Below are 20,761 nucleotides of genomic sequence, written 5' to 3'. Positions count from 1 at the left end.
TTCTGGCCTGGGAAAGTCTGTAGACAATTTTGTTGTTGTTTAGTCACTAACTCGTGTCCCACTCTTCTGCCATCCCATGGACAGAGGGTCAGATGGACAGACAGTCCGTGGGGCCGCAAAAGAGTTGGACACGACTTAAAGACTAAACAACAGTGATAACAACCACGAAAGTACCCTGGAATAAAGACCATGTCTTTTATTTGTATTATTTTTCTAATTCCTCCACTCTAAAGAGTTTGCCAAAGTCCTCGGCTTAAACCCTGAGTGTTAACTGGTTGATTTAGCTTTGGTTGTGGTCCACTGAGACCCCTGGATCCTTTTAAGCCAAAGAGTTATGCCCTCCGATGGGGAAACATAAGGTAGCGGAAGGGCCTTTAAATGTGACCCGTGAGAGGTGGTTCTCCTGGGCCTCAGCCCCCAGGCTCCGAGAGTAAGGTGGGAGGGGAGTGAGGAGAGAGGACATAGGTACTCTTAGAAACTGAGCTGGCAGTTCAGGGTAGGGTTGGGGGAGTGGGGAGAGGGGAAGAGAGGAGTCTGGGCGAAGGCCAGAGGTGGCTCCCAGGGGAGTCCTCAGAGCGGGCAGCCGGACGTCGCTCCATCCTTCCCGCCTGACGGATGGGTCTGCTGCTCAGGCACAAGCTGTCAGGCCAGGCCGCTGCCAAGGCAGAACAGTGGCGCTTCTGTGAGCGCTACTCCGCGCCTGGAGAATGGGGCCCTCCAGGAGAGTGATGGACAAAGCAGACGTCCCCGGGCAGGAGCCGTGAGGGGCGGGGCCCCGGAGCCGCTGGGTCACAGGAAGCGTGTCCGCCTCCCCGAAACGAGGGCCACAGGAGGCCAGCAGAGGTGGGGCGGTGGGCAACCGTGTGGGCAGGCGGGCAGGGACAGGGTGGGGGTGGGGATACAATTTGGGATTGCTGTAGTTGGGGGTTGCTGTTGGCCCGAAGAAAAGAGGCAGAAGGAAGGACGCCGAGGAGGGCTGGGCCCCCGCCCCTTTAATAACATGAGCCATTTGCCTTCAGTTGCACGGTGTTTGTTTCCGGTCAGACGCCCAGAAACCTTCCCATCTCTTCCCGAATCCCTTGGCCTCTGTTAGCTCTGCCTGCATCTCCCGCCGGTCCCTCCATGCGGGCGGGATCCTTACTGCTCTCGCTCGGACCTGGGGATCCACGAGGCTCCGCGATCCGCTCATGGCCCGGCTTCGACCCCGCCCCGCAGCCGCCTCCCCCTCAGCGTTAATTAAAACTTGCGAGATGGAGAGGCTGGCGCGGGCGGCTCCGTTTTATTTGCAGCATCTTTCATGCTGCTGACGATCGTAAAGGGCTTTAATATTGAAATATGGGCCATTTTCCCAGCTCCAGCCCTCGCCGCGCGCTCCCTACACCCCCACACCCAGCCACCCCGCGCTTGATGAAAGAGCCCCTGCAAATCCATTAAGAAGAGATAATTGAAAACTCCGGGGTAATATTTAAGGCCGCGCGCCGACGCGGGGCGGAAGGCCCGGCTGCGCCCACCGTGCCCATGAGTGCTGGTGTGCATAGGTCCCCCGCGCTCCAGACCGCCAAGGCCCTGCGGCCTTTGCCTCCGCGAGGCCTCATCCCGGTACTCGCCTCCCTCCCAGCTCTCAACGGGTCTGCTCTGCGCTTCCTTGACTCTGAAGAAGACTTGCCTCGAGAGACTCCTAGTTCCATAAAGTGACAAGTCACACTTGCGAAAGATGGCTCAGGGGCACGTGTGCTACGACACAACTCTGGCCCCACTGGTCCAGCCTGAATTTGATGCATAGGTCTGAGGAATTGCTTAGTGGCTCTGGGCATTGCATTTCCTTCTGTCTACAGTGTTCCTCCTGCACTTGGCTGTTCCTCCATCAAAACGAGCCCAGCAAGATCCAAAGTAATGGTGCCCTGGGGTGTGGAGGGGGCAGGAGAATAGTTACCCCATGATCTGAAAGAGATGGGAATACCAGACCACCTGACCTGCCTCTTGAGAAACCTGTATACAGGTCAGGAAGCAACAGTTAGAATTAGACATGGAACAACAGACTGGTTCCAAATAGGAAAAGGAGTACGTCAAGGCTGTATATTGTCACCCTGCTTATTTAATTTATATGCAGAGTACATCATGAGAAACGCTGGGCTGGAAGAAGCACAAGCTGGAATCAAGATTGCCAGGAGAAATATCAATAACCTCAGATATGCAGATGACACCACCCTTTTGGCAGAAAGTGAAGAACTAAAGAGCCTCTTGATGAAAGTGAAAGAGGAGAGTGAAAAAGTTGGCTTAAAGCTCAACATTCGGAAAACTTAGATCATGGCATCTGGTCCCATCACTTCGTGGCAGGTAGATGGGGAAACAGTGGCTGACTTTATTTTTCTGGGCTTCAAAATCACTGCAGATGGTAATTGCAGCCATGAAATTAAAAGACACTTGCTCCTTGGAAGGAAAGTTATGACCAACCTAGACAGCATATTAAAAAGCAGAGACATTACTTTGCCAACAAAGGTCCGTCTAGTCAAGGCTATGGTTTTTCCAGTGGTCATGTATGGATTTGAGAGTTGGACTATAAAGAAAGCTGAGCGCAGAAGAATTGATGCTTTTGAACTGTGGTGTTGGAGAAGACTCTTGAGAGTCCCTTGGACTGCAAGGAGATCCAACCAATCCATCCTAAAGGAGATCAGTCCTAGGTGTTCATTGGAGGGACTGATGTTGAAGCTGAAACTCCAATACTTTGGCCACCTGATGCAGAGAGCTGACTCATTGGAAAAGACCTGATGCTGGGAAAGACTGAGGGCGGGAGGAGAAGGGGACGACAGAGGATAAGACGGTTGGATGGCATCACCGATTCAATGGACATGGGTTTGGGTGGACTCCGGGAGTTGGTGATGGACAGGGAGGCCTGGCGTGCTGCGGTTCATGGGGTCACAAAGAGTCAGACACGACTGAGTGACTGAACTGAACTGCACTGAACTGGAAGTGATCCTTCCTACACCTAGTGATGAGGATACAGTGGCTTACCATAGTGTTCCACTTCTGTAAATGTTCTCAATCTTCCATAACAAACATTTTTACAAAATAGCTCAAGTATCTTCCTTTCACTTCACCCCTTCTCTCAAGGATGGATTGGCTACCTGTTGTCCTGTATGTACATTACTATCCCTTAGCACTTTGTGTTCCCATTACTGTTGAAAATCTGTCCTCCACTAGGCTATGGCAACTTGAGGAAAGGGATCAGGTCTAAATTCCTTCCTCAGTCCTTGCTCCTGGCCGAGGCCCAAGTATATAATATGTGCTTAGTAAATAGCATTGAGTTGACAGCTGTCTCTGTCCTAGAGGTCTCCAAGGTTTGCAGATCAGGATGCTAACACTTGGGGAAGGGGGCCAGAGGACAGAAGAGAGGCAGGGTCTGCGAGTCTGGGTCAGTGTTAATGTCTGTTTCCCACAGTAACTGGCTCCAGGCTGTTCCCAATGTGGGATGAAGGGATAGGGGAAGGGCTGAGGACCCTGCTGTGCACTGTGGTATAGGAATCCATAGGTTTCTACCCCTGTCATTTGGGCGGTGAGGGTTCTCTACGCCATTTGGTTAGACTCTGTGTGAGACTAGTTCTGCTAGGAGTTAGGGTCTGCTGTGACTGTGAGTGCCCTCTGTGTCTTGGGTGGGGAGGAGATGAGAAGAGAAGGGAGGAGGCTATTTTGTGCAAAAGGCACAGTGGTTTAGGCATTTCCATCCATCCCCACCTGGCCTCCTACCCTCTGCTGGGCCTTTCACCCCTCTTGCTCCAGACCTCCCCACTACGGTGCCCAGCACCGTATGCACAGGAAGGCGGCATGAGGGGGGTGCTGTTTCTGCTCGGCTCCCACCCCCACCTTGGTCCCTGAGGCCACAGTGGCAGATTCTCCATACGGCCAGGATGAGGCATAGCCTTCCAGCTCTCCAACTCAAGAAGTCCTTGTTAATACCACAAAACATCAAAGCTGGAAGGTGTGCACAGACATTGGGTCTAGACCTTTCTTAATATCTCTGGGACAGCTGAAACCCAGAAAGGGTATGTGTGTATGTGAGGACTCAGGACAGAACCAGTGCTGGATGGAACCCCAGCAAGTTAGTGGCTGAGCTCGAAACCCAATTTCTTGATCTACGATTAGTGTTTAGGGTTTTTTTTTGTTTTGTTTTGTTCTTATTTTTTTGCCATTCCACAAGGTATGTGGGATCTTAGTTCCCCAACCAGGATTTGAACCCTTGCCCCCTGCATTGGAAGTGTGGAGACTTAACCGGTGACTGCCAGGGAAGCTCCTGCAAACATTATCTCACTGGATTCTCACAAACCTATGGCATTGTATTATAATTCTCACCTACACATGGGGAAAATGAGGCTCAGGGAGACTAGCCATTTGTCTAAGTGACACACTGCTAAACAACAGAGCCAGGATCTGAAACTTAGCTTAACAGGCGCAAATTCCAGTGCACATTTCTCCAGTGACCCCCTCCTCCATCTGCCCGCCCTCAACACACACACACACACACACACACACACACACACACACACACAGCAATGCTGGGCTGGTTTCCCAGACACTCACTCTTCATCCCTGGAACATCCTCAGTCAGAGATCATTTCACCTCCCCTGCCCAGCGCAGGGCTCTTTGCCCCAAATGAAGTAGCTGGTGGTGTTCCCAGTATGGTCTTGGGCATGGGACTCCATGAGCTGAATCCATGCAGAGCCTGGTCTCCTGCACACAGCCCTGCTCCTGTCTGTGGCCACTGAGGCCTCTGCCATAAATCCCCAGGTCTCAGCTCATAACCATTAGCAAGCGATTGGACTCATCAGTATGTGCTTATGAGACTCAGGTCAGATAAATGGATTGCCGGAGGTCAGGAACAAGGGATCTCTTCACCCTGCCTTACGCCAGAGGTGTCCCCGCCCCCATCCAGAGGCTGGAAAATTCCTCTTGACTTACAGCTTCAGTACGAAGAGGGGGTGTTATAAAGATGTATCCCCAGTAATCCCCATTCATGGGAAGAAAATGGCCTGGAGACAGAAAACCTCGGTTGTCTCATGGTCATTGAGGCTGGAGTTACCTACACACTCACACACAGACGGCACACCCACAAACATGTACACTCTCACACTCCATCTCGGATCAAATCCAGATTCTTCAGCAACTGCCCCCAACCCTGCCCACCCCAGGGTTGGCCTCACACTGTCCCACCTTTGAGGTGTTCTCTGGATCAGCACTGCTTCAACACCCCTGTGCCTACTACACATGACTAGGGGTCTTGTTCAAATACAGATTCTGACTCAGTAGATCTAGACTGGAACCTGAAATTGTTTTTCTAGCCAGTTTCCAAGTGAGGTCTCTTCTCCAAGGATGTTAAACAATGGTCCTCCCCTATTGAACAAGTAGGAGGGGGGGAAATGAGGGTGTATAGTTTGGAAAAGCTCCCCACCCCCACTCCCTGGAGATGCACACTCAGGCACTGAGCCAGCTCTAGAATGCTGTTCTCTCGCTCTTCACGTGGCTCCTTCTTCCCCCTCAAATATCAGCCTAAATTCTCTGCTTCTCCAAAGAAATCTTCTCTGACCCCCCTCAGTGTAATGGGGCCCCATTCCACCAACTTACCCTACCCTCTTCTTAGCAGGTATCACAACTTGCGTTTATGTATTTACTTACTTATGTTGGGGGGTGGTCAGTCTCATCCCCTGAAATGTAAGGTGTCAGAGTTCAGGGATCATGCCTGCCTTGTTCACACATGAATGCTCAGCACCTGATGCCTAGCATGGAGTAGACACTCATTAAATCTTAACAAATGAATGAATGAATGAATGAAGCACTTTCCTGATGATAAGTGGTGTGGGAAAGAGTATCTGAATGAGGGGCTGATGTCATAGGCAATTAGAGAAAGCTTCTTGAAGGAAAATGAGAAGCATGGTATGAAAGACTTGGTATATATGATGCAAGGAAAGGGGAGAGGCAAGTGCATCTGGGTAACAAGTTGGGGTTTTGGTCACACCTGGCATGAGATGGGTGGGAGAGGGTCCTGAAAGAAAGGTCATCAAAGCCGGGCAGGTGCTGCAGGCTCTTGACAACCGTGGTTGTCAACCATGGGCAGCAGGAAGGCTACTGTCCTCTCCACACCTCATGGACAGGGACCTACACTTATTCTTTCCTGTACTTGACAAATTCTTCCTGAGCCTGTGTCACATGCCAGACACTGTGCTGGGTGCACATCCAGAGATAAACACAATGGCTCTGATTCCTGCCCTTATGGGGCTGACAGTCTATCAGGAGAGACTGAGGTTAAACTAAATCATTAGAGTTGGGCTAAGTCCACAAAGAAGTACATGATGAGGGACATGATGGTCAGAAGAGGAGCTTCCCTAGGGGATAACAGTCAGCAGAGTCTGAGGGGTGGGGTTTGTCTTCCCCGGCCCCCAGTCTGCCTCAGCACTCGCCCTGGACTTCCCGCATTCCACTGCACTGCCCCTTTAAGAGGCGCGCCTCTTTCCTGAGCCAAGGAGGTTCCGGGCACACAGCCGAGCCTGCCAAGGTTGTGGGTTATAAATCAATGCTGGCACTCCCTTGGCAGTGGACTCTCCTCTGAGCTGCCCAGATGGCGGGCAGGCCTGGGGCTCCAGGGGCAGCCAGACACACAGGAAGGGGGAGTAGGGCAAGGTGGGGACACAGCTGGGCCCTGGGCCCCAGTGGCAGCTACCCACCTCTGCCTAAGGACCTTGGGCCAGAGAAAACGCCAAGGTCCTTCTATGCTGATTACAGAGACTTTCTGAATCCTGAGTCACAGGCTGGCACCCGCCTTTGGGGTCGTTGCCTCACCCCTGTCGGTGACCCAAGCCTCACAGACACCCTCTGAGACCAAGGGTCATGGATTTTCCCTTTGGGATGACCTCTTGGGGTCACGGTCAGCTCCAGTATCCAACCTGAAAGTTCTACCTGTGGTCTGATCCTCTTCCCTCTTGCTGTAGCCAAGAGGTGCTCTTCTACATTCTCTGAAGGACAGCAGCTTCCCATTTTGGGGGGGGTGATGGGAGGGCTTTGGGCTCTGATTACATGCCCCCTCTGCCTTCACTTTACACCTCCTAGAAATGCAGGATAGGAAGGTTTCTCAAGGTTAACCAGAGAGGGTGGAACTCCGCCCTCTTGGGGGTTGGCATCCCTCAGCCACCCTCACAGGTGCTGTGACAGAGGGAACATATGTCGATTCAACCCCTGAGGACAGTGACGACATCTCATCAGACACAGCCCCACAGAGCTGGGCTCATCAGGCCTTGACAGAACTGGAAAGTCAGCCCCTCTCCCGGGCCTGGGCCTGGGTCTTCATTGTGTGCCAAGGGGTGGAAGCAAAGCCTGGAGACCCCACCCACCTATTGCCTGAGCAATAGGCAGCAATAGGCAGATTTTTGCTCTCCCCACGCCCTCTAATATCCACCAATGTTTCTAGAACAGTGGGGAATTCCTGGGTTATAGAACAATAGATATTTCCTGGGATGTTCTTGTCTTCCAATTCTCCTGTGAAAAATCAGAACGCACAGGGCCTTCGAAATCTTACACATTCATTGTACAGATGAGGAAACAAGACTCAGAGAAATAAACACAGGCCTTTGAGCATTAAGGTTATTTCTGCTACCCTACATTTGCCTCCTGAATGGAAACCCCTGAGCCACCACTAAGCAGGATACATTAGGCTCCAACTATAATAGAACAGATGGAGGTTAGATAACAAGCTGAACTTTCTCAGAATAGTCGACCACAGAGAAGGATGAGAAATGAAATAAAAGAATGGAGTTCTCCCCAAGAGTAGGGTGGGAGCGGGTAGAGATAGACTCAGGACTTGGGTTGGAATTTTGCAAAAAAGGAATGTAGGGAATGGAGGAGGAAGCCGCTGGTATGGAGCCCAGAGCCAGGCAGCTTGGCTGTGGGGCTTCCAGGGTTCCTCCCCAAGGACCTCCAGCCTCCACCCACACCAGGCCTCTGGGTGTCTACAGAGTTTAAATTCAGGCCTTACTTCAGCTGATTCTCTTGGCTTATTCCTTGCTCTCCCGGGATGGCTTATCTAGCTGCCAGAGTCATTTGCCTTCTCTAATTTGTGTTTAAATTAAAGTTCCCACAAAACAGGGGCTTAATGTGCTGTTTCCAAGAGCTCCCAGGCCCCCCGCAGCTCTGGAAGTTAAGGGCGGCTGGAGGGAGGAGGCCATTGAGCTCCCACAGAGGCTGATCCCACTGGGTGTGGGGGTCCTGGTGCGGATGATCCAGCTGGGTCTCTCTGGTTCTTGTCGTTCTCTCCAACATGGTAATACGTGGGGGCAGGGCAAGGAAAATCATGCCCACAGAGGGGTTGGGGACCACCAGACCTGTCTATGGACTCCTGGTAGGTGTTCACCCTTTTTCAGAACCTTGTAAGGATGGCAGGGAAGGCGGGCAATAAGAAGGGGTAGAAAATAAGGAGAAAGCTTGAGGCTCCTTTTTTTTAAACACTTAACGCATAGCGCTGCACTGTGTGTCTGCACTTCCTAAGTGAAAAGTGAAAGTCGCTCAGTTGTGTCCGAGGCTTGTGACCCCATGGGGAATTCTCCAGGTCAGAATACTCCCCATTCCCTTCACCAGGGGATCTTCCCAACCCAGGGATCAAACCCAGGTCTCCCCCAGTCTCCCACATTGCACACGGATTCTTTACCAGCTGAGCCACAAGGGAAGCCCAAGAATACTGCAATGGGGAGCCTATCCCTTCTCCAGAGGATCTTCCCGACCCAGGAATCGAACCCGGGTCTCCTGCATTGCAGGAGAATTCTTTACCAACTGAGCTGTCAGGGAAGCACTTCTAAGGACCTCATAACCTTAAGCTTACTTCACTGTCTCCACAACCCTATGAGGGAGTGTTGTTATTATCAGCCCCATTTTTACACCTGTGGAAACAGAGGCACAGAGAGGTCAAGTAACATGCTCAAGATCACACAGCTTAAAGTCTGGCTCCAGATTTCAGTACTACACTGCCACTTATTCCGAGATTTTTCTCCCTGCCAGTCTCTTGATTACAAAGTGAGGCTTCTTTTTGATTGACAGCAACTGAAGTGGAGTGACGCTCTTTTCCGGTTCCTCCTTCCCTCTCTGGGCCACAAGCTTCTCTCCTGTAAGATGAGGACAAGGTGCTTGAAGGGATTAAGGGGGTGAGGAAGGCTTAAGGAGACAGCTTGTCAGAGCAGCCACCACTGGGTTGTGATTCCCAGGTGGCTCAGAGGTAACGGATCCACCTGCCAATGCAGGAGACACAGGAGACATGGGTTCCATCCCTGGGTCGGGAAGATCGCCTGGAGAAGGAAATGGCAACCCACTCCAGTATTCTTGCCTGGAGAATCCCCATGGACAGAGGAGCCTGGCAGGCCACAGCCCACGGGGTCGCAAAGAGTCAGACATGACTGGGCGCACACTCAGTGCAACTATGAAGGCTTAAGAAGATAGCTTGTCAGAGTGGCCACCCCAGGGTTGGTCCTCAGTCATAATTTCCTTCCCTTTGGCCCAACCACCAGGCCTTCTGCTGCCCTTGCCTGCACCACCTCTTGATTCTGCTTTCCAGAGAACTCCAGGCCGTGATTCCTCAGCAGAGGAAAACCGTGAAAACCCTCAACAGAGAGCCGTCCCCCATTCCTTGGCCCAAAACTCTCTCTTCCTCCAGGGAGCCCTTGGAGGAGAAGAAGAAGAAAGCTCACCTGGAACCCCAACCTACCTGTCCCCACCACCCTCACCTCCACCCAGGCAAGCCAGTCAAGGTCCAAACAGCAAATCCATGACACACCCGAAAGGGTTTCACTGAAGAGAGTTTAATGACACAATTTTCAAGGCACAGATGGAATGAAGGGAGCCAATAAGGGTTGGTGAGGTACCAAGAAGAGTTGAAATGGGATCAGGGAGAGCGGCCATGCAGCCAAGGTGGGGCCGTTGAGGAACCACAACCCCTGCCAGAGCTTCAGGCAGGTGGGCGGGTGAGACCGCAGGGGACGGGGAGACAAATATCTCAGCTCCTCACTCCCTTCCCTGCCAGGACCCCTGCTGGCCAAGCCTGACCAGTTGAGAAGTCAGGAACTCAAGCAATGCCGTCTGCATCAAGCAGCCTCCGGGGCCAGGGCGACCCAGAGAAAAAAGGCGGCGAACATCATCACCCCGCCTGCAGCCCAACAGGGACCCAGCTCACAGGAAGATGGGATCCAGGCAGGAAGAAGCGGGAGCGAAGGGGCTACACTGACCATAGGGCAAGGATAGGAGGAGGGCAGTTTTTGGGGGTAGTGATATCAAATGGTGACATGAAACCAATTCAGTACTTGATACAAATCACTAATCTCGCTCCAGCCTCCCCTCTCTAGACTGCAGCCCCTTTGGGGCGGGGATTTTGTCTTGTCCATCCTGGACATCTAGCGTGGTGTGCCTCTGAAGTACATAATCAGAACTTATTGACTCAATAAGGGGATAACCAGTAAATGAGTGAACAAGCCTACTCACAGCTCATGTGCACACCCTGGGCCCCCATCAGAAAGCCCCAGTGAGTGAATCACACATAACACTCCTACAGGAGCTTTATTTCAGCCGTCCAGCACCTCAGATTTTCCATGCAGCCGTTCAGCCCCTGGCCGCCCGAGCCCACGTCTGTCTCCGAGCTGGCCAGAGGCTGTGCTTTGACAGCCCCCATTCAAACGTGCCGTGACTTCATTTGGCTCCTCTTGATGAGGGAATCGGGGAAACAGCAAGTGACTTCATTTCTCACAGCAGCCTTCCTGTGAGCTTTCTCCGGAGAAGTCTTGATCCATGGCAAACAGTCTGTGGTACTCCCGGTTGGAGCCCCTGGCAAGAGATGGGAGACGGGAGTGACGGTGCCAAGGAGGAGCTGAAGGATCGTCACCCTGGGAGCCACATCTCTGCGCTGCTTTTTCCAATGGGCCATAAAGACTGAGGGAGGCAGGGGGAAGGGGGCGGAGGCAGCTGGGAAAGCACACTCAAGTTCCCAAATGGAGTCACTGCGCCAGGCCCACCTGGTGGAGCGATTAAGCACAGACTCTGGGGGCCAGGCGGCTGGCTGGCTTCGTGATCCTCGCCCTGCCACTTGCCGGCTGTGCAACCTTGGGTAAGATGCGTCACGATTCTGCCTCAGTTTCCTCATCTTAAAAAACATATGCGGAGAATACTAATACCTACTTCGAATGGTGGTAGGCAAAAGGTGAGTTTAATAGCCATGAAATATTGAGCAGAATACATGATCCCTGGTCAGCCCTACATAAATTTCATTATGTGAAATTGATCGGGACACTTGGGTTCTAGCCTCACAAACTTTTTTTTGGTAGTAAGTCCAGCCTTGGATACTGCTTCTGTTTGCTGTGAGAAGTGAACAAATGCATATGACAATTAGAACTTGTTAGAGTTTGTTATTTGTCGTCAAGCTTGCCTATGTTCCTGATGGAGCAGGGGTGGGGGGATGCCGTCAGTCGTCAGGTTCTGGTTATCTGCCTTGCTGAGGTCCCCTGCTTGTCAACATCATCAGCTCTTTGGGTGGTTAAAGCTTTTGCTTGACAACATCCAGACCTCTCACAGTCCCTCCCACACAGCAAGAGCTGGAAGAGCTCGGCTTTTGAAAGCAAAACTGGTCCTTCCCTTCCTACCCACAAGGCAGGTGTAGCCGGTGGACACAAGTTTCCAGAGAGGAGAGGGCACCTCCATATCAGCCCACTTTGCCTTTGGGTGGGAGGGGAGGGGCCAGCCTGGGGCAGGACAGTGGAGAGTGGCCAGATCCTCTGGGCCAGGGCCTCAGAAAGAAATGTATTTGTCTTTGTCCTGGAGAGCAGAGAATGGAAACAAACCCATCCCAGAGTCCAATACGAATGTGCTACCACTTACTACTACCAATGTGATCTCAAATAGTTACCATAATCTCTTTAAGTCAGTTTTTCTCATCCTCAAAATGGGGATGGTGGTGGTTTAGTCACTAAGTCATGTCCAACTCTTTGCAACCCCATGGACTGTAGTCCACCAGGCTCCTCTCTCCATGGAATTTCCCAGGCAAGGATACCAGAGTGGGTTGCCATTTCCTTCTCCAGGGCATCTTCCCAAGCCAGGGATGGAACCCTGGTCTCCTGCATTGCAGGCAGATTCTTTACTGACAGCCACTAGGGAAGCCCCAAATGGAGATAATTATATCTAACTCAAAGAGTTGAAGGGAATTTCCATGGCGGTCCAGTGGTTAGGGCTTGGTGCTTTCACTATCGCGGCCTGGGTATAGTCCCTGGTTGGGGAACTAAGATTCTGCAAGCTGTACAATGCAGCCAAAAAAAAAAAAAGGATGAAATCAGTGAGATATATAAATCCCTTGGTACATGGCTAGTCCAATACTTGGTAGTTGTTATTAGCTGGTATTTTGTGTTGTTTGTACACCATCCCTCTGAGAGATGGAGAAGTAGTGCTGTTTTCCAGACTGCAAAAGGTGGTGGCAGCAAAAGCGACTCTCCACTCTGCTTTGTTTACGTTTTCATTATGGAGCACATAGTAAGTACATCATTTGTTCATTCATTCGTTCGTTCAACAAATATTTACAGACCTTTGCTTTACAACAAATGTTTACAGACCTTCATCACTTTGCTCACTTGTATTTATCTTACTCTCACCGTTACAGTTCACGAGGGCACGGGCAGTGGCTCATGGGTTCACTGGGTCCTTTGTGCATACTTGCTAGGTGAGTGAGAGCGTGGAGCTCCAGGTGTGCAACACTGAAACGGGCTAAGGAGGCGGGGGCAGGAGGCCTGCATTCTAGGCTCCATCACTCCTCCCAGAACAGAATGTTCCTTTGATCTTGAAGCCTGCATACACCTTCCTTCAGCTGTGAGACACTGGAGGATCACTGGAGACTGGACTCAGGGAACCTCTTCCCCAGTGGGTAGAAGTCCATTCGTCTACTCCGTGTCTCTGAAATCCCTGGAGAAGGGTTTGAGTTCCCAACTCTGAGGAGCACAGCAAATGACTCAAATAACAACAATGTTAAGAAAACAATGACTAGAAAATGGAAGGAGGTGCTCTCCCTCAGTCACTTACAGAGGAAGGAAAATGCCAACTTGTGTATATTAGCTTATGCGTGCATTAGTTCTCAGTCCTGTCTGACTCTTTATGATCCTATGGACTGTAGCCTACCAGTCTCCTCTGTCCATGGAATTCTCCAGGCAAAAACACTGGACTGGGTTGCCGTTTCCTTCTCCAGGGTATTTTCCCAACCCAGGGATCAAGCCTGGGTCTCCTGCATTGCAGACAGATTCTCTACCGCATGAGCCATGTATATGTAATTATAGTTTATGTAATTAACACAAAAGAAGGCATGGTCCCAAGATCCTGCCTTCCTGGATATTGGGGATTCTCATATGTAAGACATACTAGGTTCTTTTTTTTTTTGCAGAACTGGAGTTTTTATTCTTTAGAACAATTTCAGTTTTTATTGTTACCAATAATTAACAATAAAACCAGTATCATTTTATGCCTCCACATTTTAAAAAATTTTTTATTATAGTTGATTTATAATATTGTGTTAGTTTCAGGTACACAGCAAAGTGATTCAGTTATATGTATATACACACTTTTTCAGATTCTTTTCCATTATAGGTTATTACAAAATATTGAATATAGTTCCTTGTGCTATTCAGTAGGACTTTGCTGTTTATCTATTTTATATATAGTAGCGTGTATCTGGAGAAGGCAATGGCACCCCACTCCGGTACTCTTGCCTGGAAAATCCCATGGACAGAGGAGCCTGGTGGGCTGCCGTCTATGGGGTTGCACAGAGTCGGACACGACTGAAGTGACTTAGCAGCAGCAGCAGCGTTTATCTGCTAACCTTGAACCTGTAATTAGCCCCTCCCCTTTCCATTTTGGTAACCATAAATGTTTTTCTGTCTGCAAGTATGTTTCTAGTTTGTTAATAAGTTTATTTGTATTAGATTCCTCATATAAGCATATAATATTTGTCTTTCTTTGTATAACTTACTTTGCTTAGTGTGATAATCTCAAGGTCCATCCATGTTGCTGTAAAGGGACTTATTTCTTTTCTATGGCTGAGTAATGTTCATATATATAATATATATGCCCATTTTTGCCCACAGATCTCATTCCATGTGGTCCAAGCTCTCTAGAGACATAAGAGTTAAGGGAGAATCATAGTATTCAAAAGGTAGAAAGCGAAAGTGACACTCACTCAGTCGTGTCCAACTCTTTGCAACCCCAGGGACTATATAGTCCATGGAATTCTTCAGGCCAGAATACTGGAGTGGGTAGCATTTCCCTTCTCCAGGGGATCTTCCCAATCCAAGGATCAAATCCAGGTCTCCCTGACAGCCCAAATATCCATCAGCAGAAAAGAGGATAAACAAAAGTAGTGTATCCATATAATGGAATATTACTCAGCCATAAAAAGAATGAAGCACTGATAGCTGCTACAACATGGGTGAGCCTGGAAAACACTGTGCTAAGTGAAAGAAGCTGGTCACGAAGGACCACGTAGTGTATGATTCCCTTCAAATGAGATTCCAGAACAGAGGAATCTGTCGAGACAGAGAGCAGATCAGTGTTTGCTGGCAGGGGTATGGAATAAAGAGGGATAAAAAGAGGGTGGTAAAACACTTCCCTGATGGTCCGGTGGTTAAGACTCTGTGCTCCCAATGCAGGGGGTGCGGGTTCAATCCCCAGTCGGGGAACTAGATCCTGCATGCCACACCTAAGACCTGGCACAGTCAAATACATTTTTCTTTAAGAAAAATGGGGGAGTGCTAATCTCATAAGTGTATGAGATTTCTTTTAGAGGTGATGAAAATGGTCTAAAATGGACTGTGGTGATCGTTGCACGTATCTGTGACTCCACTAAAACCACTGAATTATATACTTTAATAGCAAATTATATGGTGTGTGTGAATTATATCCCAAGAAACTTGTTTTAAAAAAAGAAAGGGAGAAATGGAGACGGGGCAGTTGAGATGGAGCAGGAAGGCCAAAACGAAGCCCAGGCACTGTCTGTCCTGGCAGCCCCCCAAGCCAAAGCCTGCAGATCGCACAGGCAGTGTTATGGTAGCCCCCAAGCCACGACTCAGGAAGATAAATTGGCCCCAGAGGTATGGGACTGGGTCCCTTCTCCCCTGACAGCTCCCTCTCTGTGTTTTTTCTGGCACAAGAAACATTCTGTCTTCTTGTATAAATAGGGGAAATTTATGACAGTTTTCCCCCTTCTCCTCCCTGGTGGGCTACTAGGAAGAGGCTGGGGTGGGGGAAGGAGGGAGACATAAATGTGGGAAGACTAGAGGGAGGCAGGGAGCTTGGCTCTGGCCCGGCTCTGCTCTGTGCGTTGGACCATCTGGGTGAGAAGGCGGCTGGAGCAAAGATGCAGCCCGTTGGTTCCCAGGCGCAGGGAGGTGGGGCTCCGAGGCAGACATCCAACAGGAGGACACAGGGGAAATCAGGGAACTATGGCCTGGCCATCCCAGAGTTTTATCCAAGGAGATGCAGGCTCCCCCTGCCTGGTTGGGGTGTTTTTGTCCTTGATTTGTTGAGGAAGCTGATATGGTGATTAGAGAGCCCATCCTGGATTCAGAAAATGACAGAAAAACTGTGTGATCTTAGGTAAGTCACTTCCTCTCTCTGGGCCTTGTCCGTAATTAAAAAAACAGGGGGGAAGAGATTGAACTTGCAGGGGGTTTCAAACTGGTTTTCTTTCTCTAAATAAAACTTTATGTAGCAACCCAACATCTAACTCAGGTGTTCTGCTGAACTTCTTAGGTTGAAGTGAGGGTAGGGATGGAAGATACCTAGGTCCCTTGGTGATAGGAAGGGGCTTGGCCGAGCAGAGATGATCTCCAAGGTCCCTTCCATCTCTGTTCTTAGGTGGGAAGGTATATGAAGAAGGATGATGGCAAAATTGCTATTAAAAAAAAGTCTCAAACACAGTCACAAATAGAAAACATATTTATTTATCGTATGACGGTCTGGAAGGGAGCCATCCTGGACGGCAGGTGGCTCTGCTCGACCTGGTCAATCAGGAACTTGGGATCCTATCCTACCGCGGTTTCGCCTTCTCTTAGGGATTTCTCCTCAACTGCACAGTCACAGCTCAGTCTCAGGCACATCAGCTCCAGCTCATAAAAAGAAGAACTTACCAACATCTTAAGGCTCTGATGCCATTCCTCGACTTACATTCCCTCTGGCCTCCCTGGCCAGTGGAGTGTCCAGATGGGACGTGCTGTGCCCTCGCAGAACAAGAAGAAAAGGCGCTTAGTGGAGAGCCCAGCAAGTCTGAATCCAGGGCTCAAACCGCCCCCAGCTGAGCGGCCCTCTTCTGCCCCTCCTCCCTCTGTGGAGGAGAAATTGAGTCCATTGTCCAGAGGACAGTGTGATGCCCAATAAAGTCCCCCCATCCACCCCAAGATCAGAGTCCCAGGAAAGTGACTTGGAGGCCTCCTCTAGAGAGAATACCCATCTTCTTCACAAGGGTGTGAGAAAAGTTTCTGCCCCCACTGCCCCCCGCCCCTCCCCCTCTCTGTCTCACCTTATTCTCCAACTCCTGTTATGACTACAAATAGTGGGCAGCAGGGTGACCAGAACTCTGAAGGGAAGGAGAGACCAGGCCAGGGAGCTGCACTTTGCAGGCGCCCAGGTATGCTTTTGGTGCCAGGCAGACCCGGTTACCACACACATGACTGGAGGTGGGGATTCAGTTCTCAGAGCCTCAGCTGACTCCTCAGGCTATAGGAATGAGCAGCTCACTTGTCAGCGTCACCACAGGCATGAAACAAGAGTAACAGATCCACCCGGCACAGTCTGCGCTAAGAAATGGTAACCTATTGTACCTGGTGCCAGAGAAGTCAATCTGATCCAGACCCTCTGGCTTCACCCAGCCTTTGCACAGTCAGTATTTCCCCACCTGCTCTGCCAGTGCACCACTTCCATCCCTCTTCTTTACTTCCGATCTTCCTTCCCCTCTTATCTAAATCCTGATCTGTACTTTCCTCCTCCAGGAAGTCTTCCCTGACTGAAACATTCCCACTCCCCACCCTCATCTTCCAGCAGCTCCATGGTCCTGGCCTCGTCCGTGTCCCAACTTTACGTGTGTCCTACCTCACCCTTCAGAAAGTCCCACCTCTCTGTTCAGAAAATGTGCAGCAATGGAAGCAAGTTGAGATTTGTCATCAGGCAGGTCAGCATTCAGATTCCAACTTTGCCACTTCATAGTTTTATGATTTTGGCACGTTACTTCATCTCTTTGGACCTCTGTTTTCTGGGCTCTCTCCAGTGGGGTCAGGGATGTGGAGGGTGGTACCTAGTTAGACAGTATTTATTAAACTTCAGTCCCTTCTGCTCGACCCAGTCTCCCCCAACCCACACTCCTGGGGACTGACTCTCTACCAAAGGAGGGTATTAGACCAAGAAAGCAAACCTCCCATCACAGCCCTCCAGAGGAAAAAGAAGTGACTTTCCTTTGTTTGAAGTCTCTGGTCACTGAGAGGGGACCACCAACCCAAAAGCCAAAGCAGAGGCCAGGGAACTCAGGTGTCCCAGCTCCCAGGGCCCCAGGTCTCACTCTCCCCCTGCTCTCACCACATGCACCTGAGTTATTAGACCAGATCCAGGGATGGGGGTGAGAGGGCTGACCTGTTCATGATCCCAGAGAACCCACTGAACCCTTAACCTCTAAGAGGTTCTGTGACCATCTTCAAACTCCCCAGCTCAGAAAAGCTACAACGTCAGTAACAACTAGCTTTGTACAGTTTGTACAATGCTTCCCACACAACTAACACTGGTCCAGACACTTCACACATATTAACTCACTTAATCCTCAAAACAGCCTATGAGCTAGGTACAAGTAAATCCATTTGCCAAATAAGGAAACTGCAGTGTGGCAAGGTTAAGTAACTTGCCCAAGGTCATACAGCTAGCATGAGGCAGGGCTGAGCTTCAAATCCAGGCAGCCTGTCTCCAGAATCTGTGCTTTTCGCCACTATGCTAGTTTATTGGTAGTTTCTAGGTGCCAAGCATCGTAGAAACAGTAAGTGTATTTCATCTCATCACGAATACCCCACTGAGATAGCTACTTCAGAACCCCTAGCTGCTTTGCTTCACATCCAGCCTCCCAGCTCCTCCTTCTCTAGGGGGGGTTTGGAAATACTAGCACCTTCCTTCACAAAGCTACTTTACCCTCCTCACCAGCACCCAACCTCGTGCCCCAACTACTCCCATTCACTTCTGCCTCTTCCTCTTGATCCTCGCCTCTCAGCCCTCCCTCTCCCCACAACATCCCCAAACCTTTCTATCCCTTCCCCTCAACTCCCTTCTGCCTTCCCCCAAAGCTCCAACGGGATCAGATAAATTTCACCTAAAAAGACTGTCAGATGGTCCCCAATCAGGCCCCCACTGCGCGTGGATCTCATGCCCCCGGGGAGGCACCGCAGTGACTGCGCTGGAGTCAGAAATAAAATCCTCCTCGTCCTCTCCCGCCCCCCACTTCCCATCACTCATCTGGGAATCTAGGGCGAAGAAGGGAGCTAAAGTGCAGAGCGTTCATTTAATATTAACAAATTGAAATGAATTCTTTTAATGCCAATTAACTTGGAGCGGCCCCTTATTAATAGTAATTTAGATTCATACTTGGGAGAAGCAGGGACGGGGGTTGGGCCGAATGTGCCCAGAATGTCAATGTGACGACAAAGCTGGGGACTGATCGGGGAGGAGCAATGACAACGTTACTTTGTCAAGTTGGGCTGTTTCCCTCAGAGGCACGGACAAAGTCAGCAGAGGTGGGGCTTCGGGAAATGAAATTTCTCTCATCATTTGATTTTGGTACCTGCAGTGGATCTGAATAGGCTGCAACTGTATCACACTACTTTGATGATTTTTACTTCACAGTAATGCTAGAGAGAATGTCTTCGGAGCTGGAATTTACCCCCAAACTCTCCTAAACCAGACCCCACTGACCCGAAGTGATCTAGTCCCCAGGCCAGCCCTCTCATTCTTTGTGTCCATTCAAAGCTAGAGCTGGAGATCAGAATGGGGTCCCCCAATCCCTGCCCCCTCCACCTTATCAGAAGTAAAAGAGGGAACTACATGTTGTGTCTCTCTTCTGGGAATCTCTCCCAGGAGGCAAGAGTCCCAAGAGGCTGACCCTGAGCTCACAGTTTACATTTAAGGGAGGGGGGGCGGAAATCTGTTGGTACTTTGCTTAGAATTCAGGGTCAAGATGAGAACTAAAAATTCAACTTTGTGTCCCAGAGACTTGCCCAGAATAGAGCCAAGGAGAAAGAGCTTGGTCCCAAACTACAAAGTCAAATAGCAGTTCTGTTTTTACTGATTTTGCTGGCTTGGGGAGTCGGACTAGAAGTGCCCAGAGCCTCGAGTTTAAGCTCTGACATAAGTAGGACATTTTCTTATCAGGTATCCCTCCTTGCCCTTGGGTGAATCGAATTTGATGCTGGGAATTGTGGAAGTTGAGGGTGGGAGTTCTGAAATGGAGGAGGCAGGAGGGGAAAGGGGGTCGGACAAGGGTAAGGAAATATACAAAATGGTGAAGTGTATAAAATTAAAATTTTAAAGATGGTTTAACAAACTAAAGTTTAAATTTCAAGAACAGGTCAGGTTTTTATTAATAGAAGAGGTAAACTACATCAAAATTGAAAGATAAAAATTGAAGACAATGCATACAACAGTTGAAGTAAATTGTCCTTCAAAAGAGGGGTCAGAATGAATCAAAAGAGACCTCATTCACACCCCCATAGAGTTTCCCAAACAATAAATTCATTTACAAAACAAAAAGAGAAATCAACACAAAAGTAACCCTTGGTCCACACTAGGAGGAAAAAAAAATTGCGAAGATTCAGTAGCAGCTGAAAACTAATGAGGGAGGAGAAAAACAAAAATGAATAAACTTGAAATATGTTAACTGGTTCTTTGTAAATACTGAAACTGGAAGATGGGATGAAGAAAAGCACCCACTTGACATCATCAGAAAAGTGAAACTTGCAAAAACAAAAGGGTAACTCATCTCTAAAGTAAACTCTCTTCAAATAGAATGCTCCTCTCCAAAAGAAGAGAATAGAAAATTGATCCAAAAAGTACTAGTCGTCCTCTAAGGAAAGTATATTAACCTGAACTTCATCTTTCCCCAAATCTGAAATTATATATATATATATATATATATAAATACAAAAGGATTATATTTTTTTCAACTAAGAGAAAAACAAAATCATATTAAAATTGTCTAACGGGGCAAGAAAGGCGACGCTTTTTGCAGGTGCCAGAAAGGATGGGGGAGGGGGTGGTTGAAGGGTGGAGGACCCGCTTACCTTGCTCTCGAGCAGCGGCTGTTGGACAGAAGTGGGTGCGGGACCCTGCAAGTGCCTGCGGGGTTGGGGAAAAAGAGGATTCGGGGATCCCGGTGCCCCGCACGAATAAGGTGGGTGGAAGGACTGGGGGCACCCATTTCCCTCCCTCCGCCCGCCTCCCTCCCTCCAGTACCCAGGCCTAGAGAGCTACTGAAAGTTACAAATTGCTTCCATTATTAGCTCATCCCGGGCGGCCTGGTCATTGGCCAACCCCGGACCACGTGGTCCCTCGTACCAATCGATCGAATTTCTAGTTGCAATTCTCTGTACGTCCCTTGGCTCTGGGCAGGGACGGGTGGGGGGAGCGGTGGCGCGGGGCCTGGGGAGGGGCTAAGAAAAGGGGTCACTTTTCCCCCTCACCCTCCCTCTCTGC

General features: G+C 49.8%; 1 long non-coding RNA gene across 1 annotated transcript; it reads right to left on the bottom strand.

The window, feature by feature from the left end:
* Positions 1-15,967: 15,967 nt before the first annotated feature.
* On the bottom strand, positions 15,968-20,561 carry LOC139183073 (uncharacterized). Its single transcript, XR_011566543.1, has 3 exons — positions 20,350-20,561; positions 17,154-17,333; positions 15,968-16,367 (listed from the first exon to the last, which is right to left on the bottom strand). It is a non-coding gene; the product is annotated as an uncharacterized lncRNA (long non-coding RNA).
* Between the last annotated feature and the right edge of the window lie 200 nt (positions 20,562-20,761).

The sequence above is a fragment of the Bos indicus genome, chromosome 5 (genome assembly GCF_029378745.1).
Source record: "Bos indicus isolate NIAB-ARS_2022 breed Sahiwal x Tharparkar chromosome 5, NIAB-ARS_B.indTharparkar_mat_pri_1.0, whole genome shotgun sequence".
Classification (NCBI taxonomy): Eukaryota; Metazoa; Chordata; class Mammalia; order Artiodactyla; family Bovidae; genus Bos; species Bos indicus.
Note: the sequence above shows the minus strand (reverse complement) of the source record. Positions and strands in the feature narration are given on the sequence as shown.